We start from the raw sequence: 19,642 nt of genomic DNA, 5'->3' as shown, positions 1-19,642 counted from the left end.
TAAAACGATATGGCTCATGGTAAGGCTAGTAGTTGATAGATTATTTAGTAATAATGTAGAGTACGCATTAAACCTTTATCTCTCATATTAAAAGTGATATGGCATTATCTCAACAATGGAATCCTACTGTTTTATATGTAAGCACTAAAACTTTGAAGAGGTTAGGTATTATTAGTTAGAAATCTAACATATAACATACCGCTGGCTGATAAGGTACACAGACAAACAAATTGAATTGTAGACTATGAATTATTCAATAAAAGTGTTCAATAGGACTTCTAATCTGGAAATATTGTTTCAACAGGCGATACCTACTGCATAAAATTTATATTTGCTACAAATCCCATTTGTTTTAAAGACTTACCTGTAGTTTCACCATACTGTTTGATAACCTAAAATATTGTTTTTAAAATGTTAAAAGCAAAGGATGCATCATCGAATGCCAACTGTGAAACACAGAAGATATGAGTACGTGTTTTGTTTAATTTTGGTTTATCAGTTTCAATGGTAATGTAGTTTAAATTATTAATTGTAAATGGCAACTTGTTTGACCACTTGGCAGTTTGGCTCATGTATTTTTCACATGAGTAAGTACTATATGTTAACGAGTTAAATGTCTTTTTTCATTATATCTACCGCCATTTTCAATAAATGATCCTAATCGATTTTTTCGATCTATTTCTAAAATCGACCAATAAGAACAAAGTTTTTTTTGGCATGTTTACAAATGCATTATTTTGATTGGTTCATTCTCAAAATCGGATTTAAGATTGAGATTGGGATCGTTTATTGAACATGGCTGTTAGTGACGTATAGTTTTTATCTTTGTTGCTTTCAGCAGTAATAATTATCCTATCGTTATAACCATTGTTAGCGTATTATAATCCGCTGGTTATATTACAAGCATTTAAGCGGGTAAAGAGATTTTACTTCCGATGTAGAGTCGCTTGACATTTCTTTGTCCCTCCCTTATATCATGGAATGTATTCCTTTTTATTTTTTATAAGCAAGCAAGGGAATATCAAATCTCTTGATATTAAATTGTTTCCTTCGTTTATAAACACCCGTTATACTAAAAGGATTATTGGTAAATTGCTGGCCATAAAAAAACGAAGTAGAGATTATTAGGGAATTATTATTAGGGAGTGACGGGATTGTTTGATCTCACTGGATTTAAAAATTGGAAATGCAACAGCAAACTGTCACTTCATGTTGGTTTTTGTATGACAGTTGTATATCCCTGGTCGAGCCGATCCATTCATACTGTAGACACGTAAGTCTACAGTATAGCTCCTACTCCATTCTACATTATTATATTTTATTTTTATAGTTCATATTTCGTATAACTGGATTGTTGAATAAAATTAATCATCGTAATTTTATAAATATCATAAGAATCATTACAAAAGGATTTCTTTTATTATAATTCTTAAGTAGGCAAGGCTCATTGGCTCAAGGTTCATTCTTCATAGATCTACCAGAGATACAGGTTGTCAGTATATTCATAAAATACGGTGGTCTGTTGTGCATGATAATGTTATTGGTGACTAAATAGCGATATTTATGCAGCGATTGCATCAAGTAATTGTGAAACTTGTCACTCGTGGTAGCGTGTAGGCAACATTGTGAGGCGTATGACCGCGTGAGATTCATGTCTTGAGCTTCGTTACTTATTGCAATATGCTATGAGGACTATCGTTCTTTGACTACAAACTTATAGTGTTTGTGACTACACTTTATTCATTATATATTCTGTGTCTAAAACAACTGAATCGATTCTAAAAAATCTTGCAGTAATATCAATATTAACTATCTCCAATTCTCAAACAAATTGACTGTGGCGACTGAAATATCCCAGTAAATGAATAAATTGATTAATAGCTGTAAACCTATTTTACAAAATTTCCGACATATGTCATATGAGTATGCTTACTTTCAGTACAGTACAGTACTAAACCTACATAAAATATCTACAACTCGTTTCACTTGTACAGTATGGGTCCGTTTCTGCTTTATAATCTTAATATTCAGCCTACATACGGCGTAATAACACACAAACACACTTCCCGTTATAATAGTGATGTTTTTGAATTGAATAACAAATGCTTAATTTAAACGCAATCAATTATGTCAAATTTTAATAGTATAGTGAAGTTACGTGCGCACCGTGAAAGGAATAATTGTCTTAATGGTAACATTTGAAAGCGGAATTATGAATAGCTATTGTTGCGAAATTTTATAGCCGAAGAATTTAGGAATGTGGGTCAGCTGGTAATTGGTATGTGATATTTGACAGTGAACATGTGTTCAAAAATTGTTTTGGTCTAACTTCTAAAATTAGTTTGAGAAACGGCAATGGAGTAGTTTTACGTCTCTATTTGTGCCGGTGGGCAGCAGTGTAGAACAATTGTCGTGTTTTAGTTTGAAAGATGTTGTAATTTATAGTCAGTGTAATTACATTACAATATGTAATATGTCTCTGGGTGGTGCTGCTATTATTTATGGCACTTCTACATGCTAAGGTTATTAGAAAAGTATCTTCGAATCACGACACGACAATATACTATAGGTATTGAAAGAATTGAAGATTCATAGTAAACCGAAAGAATAAATGCATGTATAGATATTTAAAATATGTATGTACTTATATATAATAATATATGTTGATTGGGTGAAATATAATTCGTTCGGTAATACTTTGATCATGATACTATTTAAGTAATGAAAAGACGACACGATAATGATTTATTTAATTTTTTTTTTATTACTTTGAATGGCGATACGAGCTTGCTGTTTATCGGATGGTAAGCGATACGACCGCCCATAAACAGTAGCAACACTATCCAATATCGTGAATTACAAAGTATTGTTTGGTATTCCACGGAGACATCATCATCAGCATCAGCCATCCTGAGACATGAGATGTTAAGTCTCATTATGTCCAGTCGTTACACTGGCTACAATGATCCTTAAACCAGAACATAACAATGCCTACACACTGCTGCTTAGCGGCAACGATCACGAGTTTCAGAAAAACATAACTTCAGGTTTGTCTTAAATAAATGTCAAGTTGGAATAAATTATCAAAACGTCCTTCTCACATTCTATTTTACTTTATCTAATATTTATGCGAATATTCTTGTATAGAGACTCGCTGGATTCAAATACCAGCCAGCCGTCTTCAATTTAAAGTTCAAACAAAAGGTCAATTGGCAATTTCCTTTGAGATTGTCATTGTCTAATTGCTTAGTTGAACATATCTGTGTCGTCAGACTTGCTGAAATCATTCTTAATTCAGTGCGAAGGCGTCACGGGCTGATTGAATTATTATAATTTTGGACAAACACCACTAGCATTAAAAACTCTTTTAACGGTTTCATTCTTCATCTCCTATTAAAATTTCAAAAAATCTATTTTTGTTTCTTTCAAACTCAAAACCTAGAGAACTTATTTGTAGTTCATTGTGGTTTGTGACATATCTGGAGTTTTTTCTTTTTAACGTAGGTAAATCATCAGATGACTATCTCCCGCCTTGGGATGGGCGGGAGGGCGTGTCAGACTTCTACTGACTAAAAAACATACGGTGTTCCCATCCTTTGCCTATGTGCCTAGGTCCAAAATCCGATGGCATTGAAACCTAGGCAGGCACATATCTAGGTAATTTGTTTCCGTAATTGGTATATTTTAATGTAATGCAGCTTGATGCAAACACTCATTTGGGAAAACTTGTTAACATTTGTAAAGTCACGTTACCACACTCGGTGGTCAGCTTCGAAGCCATCGTAATTTTATAGACAAATTATTCAGAATTAATTGTCAAACACCGAAGCAACCAATTTATTTATATTTTACGGTGTTTCACACGACGGTAACACAATAAGCTCCAACCGTAAAATTGTACACATCACTCCGGCCAGGTATCGTCCGAACGCGATAAAAACAAAAACAATTGACAGCGAGCCTCCAACGTAATATATTAATGAAAAGATGGGATACAAAAAAAGATATTAGAAATTCGAATTTTAAAAGGCGATGCGTTCAAGCAACTGTGCTTTAGTTTATTTTGTTTGAGTGTTCGAAAAAGAAAACAAAAGTGTAGATGTTCTTTTCTCCTATTTGCCTCTGACCTCGGCCTTATTGACAATGGCTGCCAGAATGAAATATGGCGCGCCGGTAAAGAAAAGAGATTAGGTGGACGATATTATTTCTCGTCTATTGTGCACTATCGTGCCGCGGCGCTGTTTGCCGTTTCCAATGCTTTTTACCGTGTTTTTTTAATCACCTGTTAAGTTGTGACGAAGGTCGAATGTTTTCTAAGGATATTGCATCGACTATCGAAATATAAAAGTCGTGTTTTGTTAAATTACTAAGTGGGCTACACACCCGCACGACAGATTATTTTGATTTATTTATATTATATAAATTATCTCCGGGACACGTGGAAAAATTATGTATGCTGATGACACGCTTAATGTATTACATATAAGGTGATGTTTAGTCACCAAAGATAACACTAACATACATATTGCCGGTAAACATTCCTATGGCTTTATAATGTGTATCGAAGTAATCACTCTGCTATAAAAAGACAAATTTCAAGTAAAAATACACACAGTGTCATTCTAAGAATTTAGACAAAGAATAAATTTATAAAACAAAGTAATTCCAAAGAGAACGCAGTCTCCCAGTCTTAATCATGTAAATCGGAACGTAAACATCAAAGTCGATACAGTTGGCGCCTCGGTTCATAAGCGCAGGATGGAGTGGAGCGGTAGACGGGCGGTAGTTGGTGTGGAGGGAGGAGGGGAGGTCTAGAACGTTGGTAATGAAGCGGCGCGTGTGGCAGAGGGCAGACACAATGAGCTGCCGCGCCGGGCCTTCTCGGAACCGGTCCAGGGCAGCGCTCCGCCGAATTTCGCGCCGACCACCCATCAGCGACTGGGCGATACTTATCGCGCCTGTGTTTACCACTAGACACCACTGCCGATACTGTTTCATGGGATTTACTCGCAAGACCACCTTGTGTTCCATTTGCCTGTGACATATCTGAGACCACATATTACTAAGCTTGTACACGAGTGGATATCAGCAATATAATTTGGAACTTTCTATTGTTTTGCTAGGTTTATTGTTTTAAACGAAAGGTACGAAAGTGCGAGAGAGAAGGAAGAGTGCATCACTGGTTGGTGCAACATTTCCACCTATTTTAACGCACTGCTTGGTCACTAATGTTGTTCTGTAGCGCATCGAATATCGATAAATAGATTTATTTATGTTTTTATGATTTTATTATATTTAATTGTAATTTATCATATTATTATCTATATCAGTGTAGACAAAATAAATAAATCCGTATTTTGTAATATTTACATGACGTTACTTAAGGTAAGTTCATTACGGTGAAGATTCCAAAAACAATTTGTTTTATCAATGGGTAAAACAATTTGTTTTACCCATTGATAAAACAAATTGTTTTTGGAATCTTCACCAGAAACTGCGAATCGCACGTTGGCATGGTAACTAGTACAAAGACAGGTGGAAAAAAATAATAATATGGTACCTACTCTAATGTATTTATAAGCAGTCACTATTTCTAGGTCCTTAGCAAAAAAAAAATACTTATTTACTGTTAGATATTTTTTGCTTCTTTCTTAAAGTATTATTTTGTATTTGCATTCATGGATTTGCAAATGATATGAAGAAATTTTAGTATTATTATTGTCCTTGTAATTCACTTAGCAACCATCTAAAAATATACATAAAAAAATGAGCGACATTCCAGTGATCGTAAACTAACAAGTCCGTTACCTCGTCGAGGCTACATTATACATAGGCTGACGCATCTACCAAAATACATGTATTTGCGTATGTATTTTATAGAACATTATTTATAACACATACGTATAATGGGTGTATAGCTGACTATGGTAAAGCTAAAGTATAAATATAAATGTTTTTGTCATTATGAACTGACTCTATGGTGCTGGCACCACGTGATTCCCACGAAAGTTCAAAAGACCAACTAGAAGCTTTCGGTTATATTTCATATGCTCGTCTCATCAAGGCCAAAGTCAGTCTCATCTTCTCTGATCATAAATAATATTTATCGATAATTCCTGGCAGCGTATCTCATCCCTGCATGCACAGTTCATTGAGTAAACCTGTGTCCCAGGCTGCGCGGGCACGTCGCTCCGGGCAAGCACGACGCGTCCGTGTGCTCGCGCGCATGTCTGTGTGCTGGCGCGCCTGTGTGCCTGTGTCCGACACTTATTTGTTGTAACCACTCGTGAGTTTAGAAGCTCGCCGGCGCCGTTCCCCGACGTGTTTCGTTAACTTTAACAGTTGTATATTTATTGATGTACAATTCTGTTATGGGTTGGGTCTATATGAAATTAAACATTTCCCACCGGCTTTTTATTTGTTTTATGACATTTCTATATCTTCAATGTTTGTGTTTTCGTGTCGCTTTGATGACGGCGTTCGATAGATTTCCGCGTCTAGACCGAGCCGTGAGGGAAAGTTTGACTTTCTGAATACTGATTGATTAAAAGTAAAAGTTTTGTATTTGTAAGATTTACATATTTTACGTAATGTTATGTTACATGCATTACGTGGCGGTGTTAGCGTTGCGTTCTGAATTCTAAATATAATTACATGTCCTCTGTAATATGAATTTGAAATTAGCGGAGACAATCACCCTCCATGCGCAGGTATTTTGACGTGATCTGGTTTAATTGGGGCTACTCGAACATGACATGACTTTAAATTATTACATGAATTCGTGTACCTTTTCGTGCTTAATTAAGCACTCATATTGAATCTACAGCGATGAGTGGCTACGCTGTACGTAACTAAAGGCGGCTACTAAAAGGGTACCTATTTAAAAATATTATTTAAGGGTAAAACTAATTATTTTAAAAGGTTAGCAATGTAAATATATTTATAATATGTTTATATATATATATATTTATAAAATGTTTATGTATATGGAATTTTGAGAACTAATTTCAGTCTTTTCTAAAGTCTAGAGTCTAAGTTTCTAAGTCAAAATATAATTTTACTTAAGAAAAAGAAATATTGTTTTCCCTTTATTTTCTTGGCGTTATCCATGTCTGGTTTCAGTAGCCGCCTTCACATTGAAACTAGGTACCTGGGTGCTAAAGGCATTTATTTGTTTCATTATAAATTCGAAGCCATAAAATATTCAGTTCTAATTAAAGTTTTATAATAAATTGACATAGATTGGAAACAATAATAAATGATCTGTTCCAACCAGAATAAAATATTATATTTTATATGTATTTACGTCATAAGTTTAATTAGTTGTTCAAACGCTATGTAAAATATATCATACGGAATTATATCATAAACATTCATTCAACCAAGTCCGTGTCAGAATATTCAACTCGATTATTTCGGTTTCAAGCTTGTAACAAAAACGACTACCTTCTGGAGGAGACGTCAACATATCAACTCAGGGGTGCAAAAATTCGCTAGCGCCAGCTCTAATATTTAAAGCATATTTAGTAATTCATTGTATTCAACTTCAAAGAATAGAGTATAGTAAGATTTATGTATAAAGATGTACGACTCTAAGAAGGTGCACGTCTTAAGTCTAATTATTCTATGCCGTACATTATAATTTTCTGGTGGTGGAAGTGCATTGTCACGCCGCTACCCTAACAGATGACATCGGGCATTTCCGGAAATATTCGGCTGCTCCGGCACCTGGTAGAAGAAAAGCTATGTCCCACCGCGACTATTTTATCATTCTCTCTGGTTGCACGTAGTCAAAATTCGTCTAAAATTATATTCTATAATTGTTGCGAATGTAATGATTAGTATTGTAAAAGGAGCGTTTCACATCGGTGGTAGGTGGTGTTCTGTTTATGACGATATGGAGGTTACCACCAAGATTTATTCATTTAAGTATAAAAGTAAGCCCATAAAGAAGTCGATCGCAGATGCAGCACGGTTAACACAAGTGTAAATTATAGTGTAAACAGCTCGACCCAGTTCCGAACACCGTCTACAACAACGCTATTATTTTACTGTTTTCCGTCGCCTAAAACGTCATCACGCTTTGATAACCCAACCATCTTGTTAAGAGCCGTTACAACACGTTAATGTGCACTAAAAACAGTGTTTGTTTTGTAACCCAAAGGTCTAGCTAGGTTGGTAATGCGACAACAACAAGCCGCCAGTTTGCTTAGCTGTGCAAATAAAGTTGGTTTGGTAGCGCTCGATACCAAGAACTTTCTCATTTGCTTTACATATAGGTACTTATTATTGTAAATGTAAATGCCGCGAAGATATGAGTGCGATAATTTTATTTACCTTCTTATCAATAATATCCCTTGATGTCATTGTGTTCACACTTCAAACTAAAACAAAAATATTAGAATTTATGACAGATCGGTTCCAATATAAAACTACACTAGTACTAAAATTTTTCACTTAGTTCATCATGAATTATGATGTAATCAATGTTACATTTTTAAAGAATATGAAAATGTATACGAGTATTTAAAATTATGTTTTTTGAAATTACTATTATAATTGTGTAGTAACTTAGCTTAATTAGAAGTTATAGTTAGTTAATATTCGGTAAAGTATGTTTATTTTGCTTTACAAATTTATTTTAACAATTCTTTTACTTATAGTATTACCTAATATTGGCAATGCTACTTTATATTTTTATGCGTAGTTACGATGAACGTGTCGGCATGTCTTAAAAGTCAAAGTCCTTGTTAAACTTTGTTTACAATATTATTACAAGTATTAAAAAAATGTTTTATAAAAACAATTTCTATATAAAAACGTTATGCAATGTACAATATTTACGTCTAGTTTTAATAAGTAATTAAAAAATACAAAATTTCCTGTTGAGTGCTTTGATAGAATTCATTAAGTACAAATAAATAATACGCAACTTGATGACTATAATTCGTGGTAAAGTTTTGCGGTTGGAGATGTTCGATTATTAAGAATATTAAGATAGAAAAAGTAGTTGAGGTATAAAGTTTGGTACAAGAATTCAGACTCTTAATGAAAATATGCAGAAATGCCTTGGTATCACAGAATTATTTTATTAAAGCCCCTTAAAAGACTAAACTCTCAAATCAAACTTGGTAAAAATTATAATTGTGTAATAAATATTTTAAAATTGAAAGAATCTTTGAAAATAATAAAATAAAGAATAGAAATCATATGGAATGTTTATGGGGTCTTGATCAGGTTACTGGCAAATACGTTTAAGCGTAAAATTATAGTGCATCTAATTGGCATAGCAGTTTGGTTATGGGAAAGGCTTGCGGCCGAGTTGGCCCTCCCCGTAAACAATTGGCATGGACCTGCAAAGCTATGGTTTCAAACCTGATAAAAAAATAAAAAAATATGTTTTATTTTTGAGTTAATCCTAAGATACGTTAATTATAGTACTATTGTGTAAAGCTTACAAGAAAATGTTTTTCAGTGTCCTACTTACACATTGTATTTGATGTATCTGTAGTAAATAGACATTGATTCTATTTGTATTTCATATTATAGAGGCTGAATATTTTATTTGTTATAAGGATTTCTGCGTGTAATAAGTTTTTTTATACAAATTTATAGAGCTCTGGAATTTAATTGTAGGTACTGGCATATTTTATGACATAGGCAAAGAACTGTTACGAAATGTCTAAAAAAGATTAACTCTTGAAAACAAAAAAAATCTTATGTTTTAAAAAATGTCTTTGTTAAACTTTATAATCACTCTACACATTTTTAACGCATTCGTATTGCTAAATGATTTGGCCATCGGACCACCTGTACAAATTGTTTACATTCATCGCCATATAATTTAGAACAAATTACACAGTTGTCAAACAGGCAATGAGCGGGCAGCGTGGACCAGCAGACTGGCTGGTGAAAGCCGACGGCGATCGTCGAGCCTTTTCATATTATATCGTCGATTTTCCTGTTCACACTGATTTATAGCCTTTGTTCCTTCCCTGATCAAATGGGATTTGAGTGCAAACCATTGACGTCAAGAGCATATCTTACATTTCTAATATTGTTTTCATTTGAATTGAGAAGAAACGGGTATAGATCTTTATTACACTTTGATGACAATAATAGACAATAATATTAGTTCACAGCATTACAAAAAATGGAAAATAAAGCTCGAAACTCCCGTGACTATGCAAGTTTTTTTATTTTAAGCTATCTACGAAAGCATTTCATTCAGTCAAATGTGCTTTTCCAACGTTTATTATAATGTGTGGTGTGCCCGACGTATGTGGAATGCGTAATACCACTCCACCAACCCCACGGCCATTCCAGAGCGTATCCCCGCTTACGGCGCAGGCAAAAAAATACTGGCTGCATTCGAAATTACTATCGGTTCCCACTGACTCATAGCCGATATCAATTAAAAATGTTACTTTACGTATTGGAGCATAACCGACATTCTGCACCGAAGTATTAAGATTATGTTTTCCCTGTATTACGCATCGAGATAGACATTTATTTTTTACGTGTAAATTGTTTTAAATGCTTCTGACTCTTATCAGGGCGTGTTTATCTCTTTTTTACTGCCTATTTGGTGTTTACACAGCTCCAAAGTTGAATTAATATAGAGTAGTTTTTTCCTGAAGGAAAATAATGTTCGAAACTCTTTAAAGAAGATGTGATTGTGCAAACTTTTTATTTTAACGTTTGCAATAATTTAATTCGACTGTTGCTATTGAATCTACATATAGAATATAGGTTATATTACAAAGTTGTGTAAAGCAAGCATTTTTAGGTATTGGTAAGGTAATTTGATATTGAAATGCAATTATAAATGATCGCATTGCGTGCAGTTTCATGTTTGCTTTAAATGGATTTATGCTTTCATCACGTTTATTATAAAATATTTTTTGTTTTAACACAACTGATACGATGTCAAAAGCATTATCGCATTGGTCACGAGTATACGAATATGCAATTGTTTTCCAATCAACCGCAAACATTCATGGTCTGTTTACTAAACATAATTTGATTCCATATACCATTGTATCCCATGGCGGTGCCGATCAAAGCAATATGATCGCTATTCTTTGCTGTCAAGGTTATGATTGATAAATAATCCAAATGAGTTAGAATTAATTAAGGCCAGTCTTTTGTGTTAACGAAGATAGTAGCGACCTCTGTTAGTAAATAGGTCAGTAGGTAATGAATTGAAGGAAGTATTTTTGTTGCGGATGTAATTTTAGCGTAACTACGGCTGGGTATGAAGTGAAACTTCTGTTAAATTCGTGTCATTAGAGTTTTAAGTGTGTAGGTAAATTATGAATACATTTAAACACAAACCAGGAGGAAGACCTTACGAACTATGGGAAGACGACGTAAAAAAATCACCGGTCCAAAATGGCACCAAATAGCGCAGGATTGAGAAAGAGTGCTCCTTGGAGGAGGCTTTCACCTGAGAGTGGTTCCTGATATTCTAACTTAAGGGTTAAATCTACTACTAAGAGTATTACTAATAGTATTGTAAAGATAGCATCAATTTCATGTAATGATGTATCAGGAAATAAAAGGTTTCTTTTATTTCATTTTTATTTGTTATATATACACACACACACAGAAAAAAATAAACCAACAGCATATTCTTAGGTGCATGTTTATTTTCAACACATCTGATATCTGATACCCAAATCCTCAGCACTTAATGTTTGATTACTTATAATTTCTCTTCTAATTAGCTTTTTTGAGCGAAAAAGTTTTTTCGGAATAAAAGTCCCTCTAAAAATATATTTTCTTGGGATAAAAAGCGTATGCGCTATTCCTGAGTATAATCTTTCTCAGTGCCAAATTTCATTCAGATCCGTTCAACCTTTCTGGCGTGATTAAGTAACAAACATCTATCCGTACTTTTGCATTTATAATAATATAGCTTTTGCTGGCGGCTGCGCCCGCGTGAAGGAATTTCCGGGATACATTTTATTCCGACTTACTTGATATGATAAGTATGTATGTTAGATTATGACCAAGTTACACCAAATCATTATAAATTGTAGCCTATGTGTTATTCTGATCTATAACCAATATTACTGTAAAGTTTCATCCAAATCCGTTCAGTAGTTTTTTCGTGAAAGAGGAACAAACATGATATATTCATAAATCTATCCTCACAAACTTTCGCATTTATGATATTAGTAGGATTAATTTGGCAGTTTTTTGAGACCGACTTTATTGGACAAGTATAGATGAAATCAAGTCTATTATTGTTTACCATTTTTGACAACCTGGAAAATCCATGGGTGTATATTACCACAATTTAACATTTTTAAATCAAGAAAATATAAGCACTAACATCACCTGTATAAACATTATAGACTCTTTGTAGACTTGAAATATGCACACTATCTCGATCTATCGCCAGCATTCAATATGATGTAATACTCGTTTAGTTAAATAATTCATATATTACCAATTGAGCCCTGTTTTATAGTTACTAAAGATCTATAAAATAGTTTCACGATCGGTTGAAACACTACATTATTTATAAAGCGTAAAAGTGGTCCTTCGATAAATATTGAGCATCACAGCTCAACTTCAAATGGAATACCTTCTAAATCCACAGATCGTTCAATTTTCTCTATATTTGTATAGAATTTGAGTAAAATCTAAACAACTTTTTTTACTTGCCCTTTTATCTTGGAATTTAGACAAACAACTACATCATGTGAATAAAACATCGGTTTGTAAACATTTTGGACAAATTCTAAAAAGAAGATTAATTTAAATTTATTTGCAAAATTTTGCCTATTTTAAGATAAAATGTGTTTAAACACTGTGAGAATAAAACTAATTACTCGAAACATTGATCCAACATCGCCACGTAATTTACAAATAGTCGTAAACAGAACCAAATATTGTACGGTGTTCCAGGAAAACGCTTTCTCTTCCTCCGTCGGCGTTGGTCAAAGCTTGCTTAATGTCACCTCGGCTTGGTTTGTTCTCGTTTCTTTATTTTATACACAACGGTACTGAGCAGGTACAATTTGATTGATGATGCCTGACGGAGCTGTAACTTCTTTATAATTTGCTGGCAGTTTGCAATTTTGATGTGCGTAAATCAAATTTGGGCGTCATGGCATCTGTTGTTTTTTTCGATATTAGAAAGATTTTTTTTAATCTGTGCATTCCAGTATTTTGATTCGTTGCTTGGGCACGTTTGTTAGATTTTAGCATTTCTTTTTTAAAGTAAGCCTGTTCCTTAGAAACTATTGTAGAATTTTACGCCAATAGAAACTTAGAAAGTGGGTGCTTGCCATCCGCAACCACTATAGTGACGGTTAAGCAGGTTATTGGTAATTTTCTCACGGCGTGTGTCTTTCGCTTACGTATTTTTCTCGGTAAACCATGGACGGAGTGCCTGTGTTTCAATATCCGATGAAAATACGTTTAATTGTTGGAACTAATCATAGATTGGATGTCGAAGAATAGAAATATTGTCGTCGGAGACTGAAAAAAGAGAATGGTATAGATTACGAAAGTGAAACAACTTCTTGGTGCAATATAGCCTCGAATGCACACCACACCTTTTACTGCACTAAATATAAATGTGTATTTCACGCGAAAGTCATATACTCAAATTAGAGGTCTATATTGGACAAAAATCGTCTGAAATTGAGTATAGTAGACTATGACAACTATGACCATTTCACTTCAACTGCATTAACACACCTGGTTTATTAGTTTCGAATGGGTTAAGTACTTCATCTTATCTCACCGGCTATAGATAAACAAGCCGTAACCTTTACGTATTTATTAAAGTCAAAGAAACAGTTTTATAACCGTAAAACGTTTCCTCTGCGTTGATCATAAAACTGCATTTAGTTAAATATTTTCATAATTATTATTAAAACATCCTGATTGTGTATAGACTTGTTTACCGTGGCTTTATTATAATGGATAGCCGTATGTTCAGGAAAATCTGGGTTCGTCGAGTAAATTGTATTCAAGTATGTCAGATTATTTTATTTAGATATAAACTTATAAATTATAATTTTACAAATTTTCTATGTATAGAAACGAAATAGTTAAATAACGAAAATAGTTTAAAAATGGAATATAGTTTAGAATCTATGCAATAATGCTTAAGCGTTTTTAAGCTTTATTAAAATGACTAATAAATTATACTAAACAGCAACAGCACGTGTGTAATGCTCTAAAATGTGCATACAGCAAAAACTAGTTTCAATACGATATTAGTTATACATAGGTATCAATTTACAATTCAGTCGATGACGCGTGTCTATGTGTGTAACGCAAGTTTCTCGAAAACTCAACTTAGGGTTGTTACTTGACATTCCTCAAATTATTACGATAACACAGGCTAAGTAATGAATACACCATTGACACGCAATTCCTTTAATTTATAGAAATTGCATTAACGCCGTTTCTGGGAACTGACTTTGCTCTGATTCAGGATATTATCTACGGTTTTTTTATTTAGAGCAATTAAGAAAACAATACCTTTGCTTATAACTCTTTAAACCATCTGAAAAACTTGCTTGACGCAATAAAACTATTAAATGATATAATTCTAACACATAAACAATATGCCAAACCATAATGCTACGCTTATCGCTTTTATGTTAATAAATTAATTGTGTTGGTAACCCTGTAACGTCTAGCCGAGATGGATACGTTGCCAAGTCACAACTGAGCAATCATGGCATCTCGCTATTTGGGTCACGAGTGACAATAAATACAAACATAATCGATCGATTCATCACGACAACAATAAATATTAAAAAGCAAATAAAGCTGCAAACTTTTTAGTCGAAATTATGTTTTCTTTGTCTACCAATCTGCACTAGGCCAGCGTGGTGGACTAAGGCCTAATCCCTCTGAGAAGTAGAAGAGGCCCGTGCCCAGCAGTGGGACGGTATATAATCGTGGCTGATATCATTATTACTTATATATTCTTTGATAAACGTTCTTATTGTTTTACTTAAAAACTAGATTGAATATAACTATGTTGTAACATTTGAAATGAAAGTTGAAATGTTGAAATAGCTGCGCAAATGTCGAGCGATGTAGGAGGTGCTTTAACAGAATCCTTCGACATGTTGTCAATTAGGTTAGACCGCGGCGTGGCATGCAGCCAAATTGTCTAATTCTTTGTTCCAAGCGCCAGATTCCGCTAAATGCATTTTTGTATTTATGAAGTTGGGTCTCCATTAGCGAAACTACATTTCGTTTAAATGTTTCTTGTCTAGTCTTGTTAATAACGTAATTTTATTAACGTGGTTTACAAATATGTTCCAATTTTTCTCATGAAATTTGCATTAATATTCATAAACAATATTGTTACGAAATGTGTCATCTAACTCTCAAAAGCGTAAAAGAAATGCAACACTCCAACACATTTTAGTATCAATTTACATTGTGGAGTGCCCATATTGTCACAAGCGGTTATTTGCCGTTCATAAATGTTTAAGATTCAGTTGTTATCTAACCGTCGTCCCACATAAAACGAGGCTCAAACATAGTAAACACCGTTCTTGGAAACCGTTAGTCGTCTCCTGCACCTCGCGTCACGTTACTTTCTGCTTTTGTTCAGTTTGTTACCTCAGCGAATTTTACTTATTTTAAAACTTTTATGGCACCTAGGTATCTACATAACAAAACAAACACACATCACGCCTTTATCCACAAAGGAGTAGGCAGAGGTAAAACCAGGGTACCCACTTTTCGGGAGTTCTGTTCCTTAATCTCATACGGGATCATCTATCTATATCGCTATCGCTCTATCAGGAACAAATTCCAAACACTGAGTTGATGGTGAGCACAAAAACCTAATATCACTTTTATATTATTTAAATACCTACTAGCTTTAGCAGAAACAGTTTCACGCCGATGCTATATTGCAGTGTGATATGCAGGTGGAAGGAAGGATTTAAAGATATAAGTACTCTTGCTCGTGGCTTAACATGTCTGGAAGACATTTCTGAAATAAAAATATGAGATGGGGTCTGTTCCTTCAGACACATTGATATTTTATAAAGCAGCTACATAATATTATTTTTACTGCATGTACCACTAATGTGACATTACTTTCTACTTACTTACTTTACTACGTACTTTGCAAAATTTTAAAGACATGCCAATGCTTCAGCACTTATAACATCAATTTCTCTTTCATTATTTGGACAAAATACATGTCATTCTAAAGTAAGAGGATAGACTTTAATTTATAATTCAGCTTGTCTAATTAATTATTAGTTACAACTGTATTCCGCGAATGTCGATAATGATATTAATTATACTATTATTTAATCGTTTGTATACTGAAAAAAATCGTGGGAACCTGAAATTATATCAATAATAGTCATAAGATGCGGTGAAACTTTAAGTTCCTTCTACATACATTTTACAATTCATGCAATGCGTATTTCAAGACGCAATAAACATGATTTACCATTCATTTGCGCAAATGAAGTTATGAATCGAATAGAATAATCATTTTCATAAACAAAATTCTAAGAATATTTCAGAATAAAACACGAGGACGAAAATATCGATAGCGTAAAAGATTTTTCTATATTCCCGAAAGCCAATTACTTCACTGACTTATAATATAATTTTGATAAAGTAATTCTTTTCTAATTATAATGTATTTGGAATATCTAATAAAGTATAAAATAATTAAAGTTAAATATTTTTCGTATAGTGAGAATTATTATCATATAAAGTCTACTGGAGATATGTTCATCAATACAATAAGAGCGAGAGTTTGAGTCAATGAACCCATGGTAGTTAGCGGTTCACCGCAGGGGCCCTGTTCTAGGGCCATCGACACGCGGACCCCTTTGTTTACTAACTTTTTGCGCAGCGACAGTACAGTGGTTTACACATGGTGACAAATTAATTTGGAATTTACACAAATTCTCAAGTTTTAACATTTACTCCTTATAAAAAGTATGGTTGATACTTTTATTAAAAGAAGTATTGATAAGCTGTAAAAGGAAATTTTATAATTGGTTTAATTGACAACTAACCAATTAGAACAAAGTTTTTTATATATGATTACAAATTAGTAACTTTGATTGGTACATTCTCGGCATCGGATTGAAGATTTAGATTGGGATCATTTATTGAAAACGGTTGTGAATCTTCTGAATTAAATCTAATTTTAACGACGCCAAAACTTGAAAAGCTTACAACTAACTATATAATAGTAAAATCAAAAACAATCATTGAGATTATAATTATTAAAATGATGAGTTCATTGTGGTTATTGAAACTTACTAACATTACCATGACAGTCATGTTTCCATTGGCATGGTATTCACAGTCGTAAACTAACGGTGACTATGCGACGCAACAATCATGAGTAGCTACAAGCTTTTCATCAACCATGTCTATCAAATTTGCATTGTCATGTCGTATTTTAACAGGATTTTTTTGAAGGTCATTGTTAAATTATAGTGTTAACAAAAGCGTCTTCTTTTCCTTGATTAATTCACTATTGACTCAGAATTCAAGAATTCGCTGCGTTTAAGGTAAACATGAAAATATTAGATAATATTATTCTATTATTAACACATATTTTTGAAATCGAAGCTCTCTATAAAACCATAATAAGACTCAGTTTTCATCTTTGGTAGTAAACTATAATGAAAAGATATGTATTTGACACTTGGACTGAGTCAATCATTAAAATCCTTTCATAATACAGCTCATATTGTAATAAATTAATATTTCCTCGTTTTTATTCTTAAATATGATGATAGTTATTAACAATAATGTAATTTTAATTTATTTGGAATTGATAGTGTGATCTACATGTTTTTTCATTAATTCTAATCGTTTTAAAACTGTTAAACGCCTCTAGTTGACTCATCTAATGGATTTTAAATTGACGTGAGTAACATCTGTGAATGTTTCTCTTAGTGAAACGCTAATATATTATTCTTTGTTATTTTTAAAAGTATTGAAAACGCCAAGCTTTAGATTTTTCCAGTAACCGTACTGTTTTTGTTTATATTTACCCACTGATCGTCTGTGTTTTTCTATAGGTATTTTAATTTGCTTATGAAATGGCAGGGTAGATCTATAAAATGTCTTAGTTTCTTTTTAATTTAATATAATAAGTGTGACGCTTTTCCTTGTAGATTTTTAAATAAATGCAAGATAACTTATTCGCATCGATAAGTGTTTGCAATAATTGAACAGTGAGAATAATTTAAACCGCTCGATTCGTCTCGCTATCGATGAAGCAATATTCCGAAAATAATTCTGAGTCTAACTTCAGAAATAGAGTTCAATCATTGATGCCATTGGACTTATTAATTTTGATAAAAGTATATAATAGCTATACATATAACCACTGTGTAACTACACTAACGTACAAAAATCTGATCACACTGTAATGTGATCAAGTTGTTTGCTGGCTCCTATATCTGATAACGTAAGTATATGATTTATATAAAATGGATTATTGCTCTAGGTAGGTATCACAGCAATGTCTTTCCTTACCGTCTAGCAGTGACCATAGTGCCTTCTAGTTAGAGGGTTTTTACCATATAAGGGGTAAACGAGCGTACGGTTCACCTGATGGTAAGTGATCACCGCTATCCATGAACAGCAAAACCAGGGGGCACAGAGACGCGTTGCCGGCCTTTTAGGTGGGTATACACTCTCTTTGAAGGTCGCCACGTCGTATCTGTCCCGAAAAGCTGTCGGCGGCAATTGGATCAATAGTTTTGTAGAACTTTGCAAAATGTTTAAAAATAATGTAAATTATCAGGCATTATAACACTTATTCTAACATATATTAGCACCAATATACAGGCAAATATAATATAGCCCAAAATTAATACGCTGAATTATATTCATCGCGGTTCATATAAGGTGTAATTTAACTTTTTGTCCATTCAAGTACGTCATCGCTTGCTGAGCTATTCGGAACATTTCCGGTTGACAGAAGGCTAAAGTGGATGCGCGCACTCTAAATAATCGCTCATGCTAAGTACGTTACATAGGTGCTAAGTGTTTTATTGCGTTAATGTTTACCCTCTTTATGGTTTGAGGGACAACTATGATCCTTTTTGTAGTCATGTTTAATAGACTTTTGTTTCGATCATGTCGTCGTTTCTCCAATTTCATTTTGTGAATACAATAACTAAGACACCAAAACCTGAATTATAATAGACGCGAATATTTCAATATAAGTTTCAATTGAGCTTTTGATTGGAGAGACCTTTCTCAGTATTTTGATGGCGTCATCTAAATGTTAAGGAAAATTGTTTGAAAACTTTTTTATGAATCCAAAGTTAAGAGTTGTAATTAGTGTTTTTATATAAAAATACATTTAATAATAACCTTTTGTTTCGATTGAGAAATTAAAATTTCCATCGTGAATAATAATTATTTTTGACTTCCGTGACAAATAGGTATCGTCTTTTATTTTCAAGTGTTGTTTCCGTTTAGTATTGACTTATATAATTATCAGTTTGTCACAAGGCGTAGCTGTTTGCACATCTGTTTCAATGCCAATTAGCATTTTGTTTAAAATATTGCAAAGTTTTAATTTCTGGTGTTATTCAGCAACTGAAGCAATAAAAGAATATTCAATATACAATAAAATAAATTCGTTCTC

The 19,642-nt window shown here is 33.4% G+C and overlaps 1 protein-coding gene across 2 annotated transcripts in view; it reads left to right on the top strand.

The window, feature by feature from the left end:
- The window catches only part of LOC115447751 (tyrosine-protein kinase Fer), a 98,008-nt gene that overhangs the window by 12,379 nt on the left and 65,987 nt on the right, over nucleotides 1-19,642 (top strand). The window lies entirely within an intron of this gene.

Source organism: Manduca sexta, chromosome 21 (assembly GCF_014839805.1).
Source record: "Manduca sexta isolate Smith_Timp_Sample1 chromosome 21, JHU_Msex_v1.0, whole genome shotgun sequence".
In the NCBI taxonomy this organism is placed as follows: domain Eukaryota; kingdom Metazoa; phylum Arthropoda; class Insecta; order Lepidoptera; family Sphingidae; genus Manduca; species Manduca sexta.
Note: the sequence above shows the minus strand (reverse complement) of the source record. Positions and strands in the feature narration are given on the sequence as shown.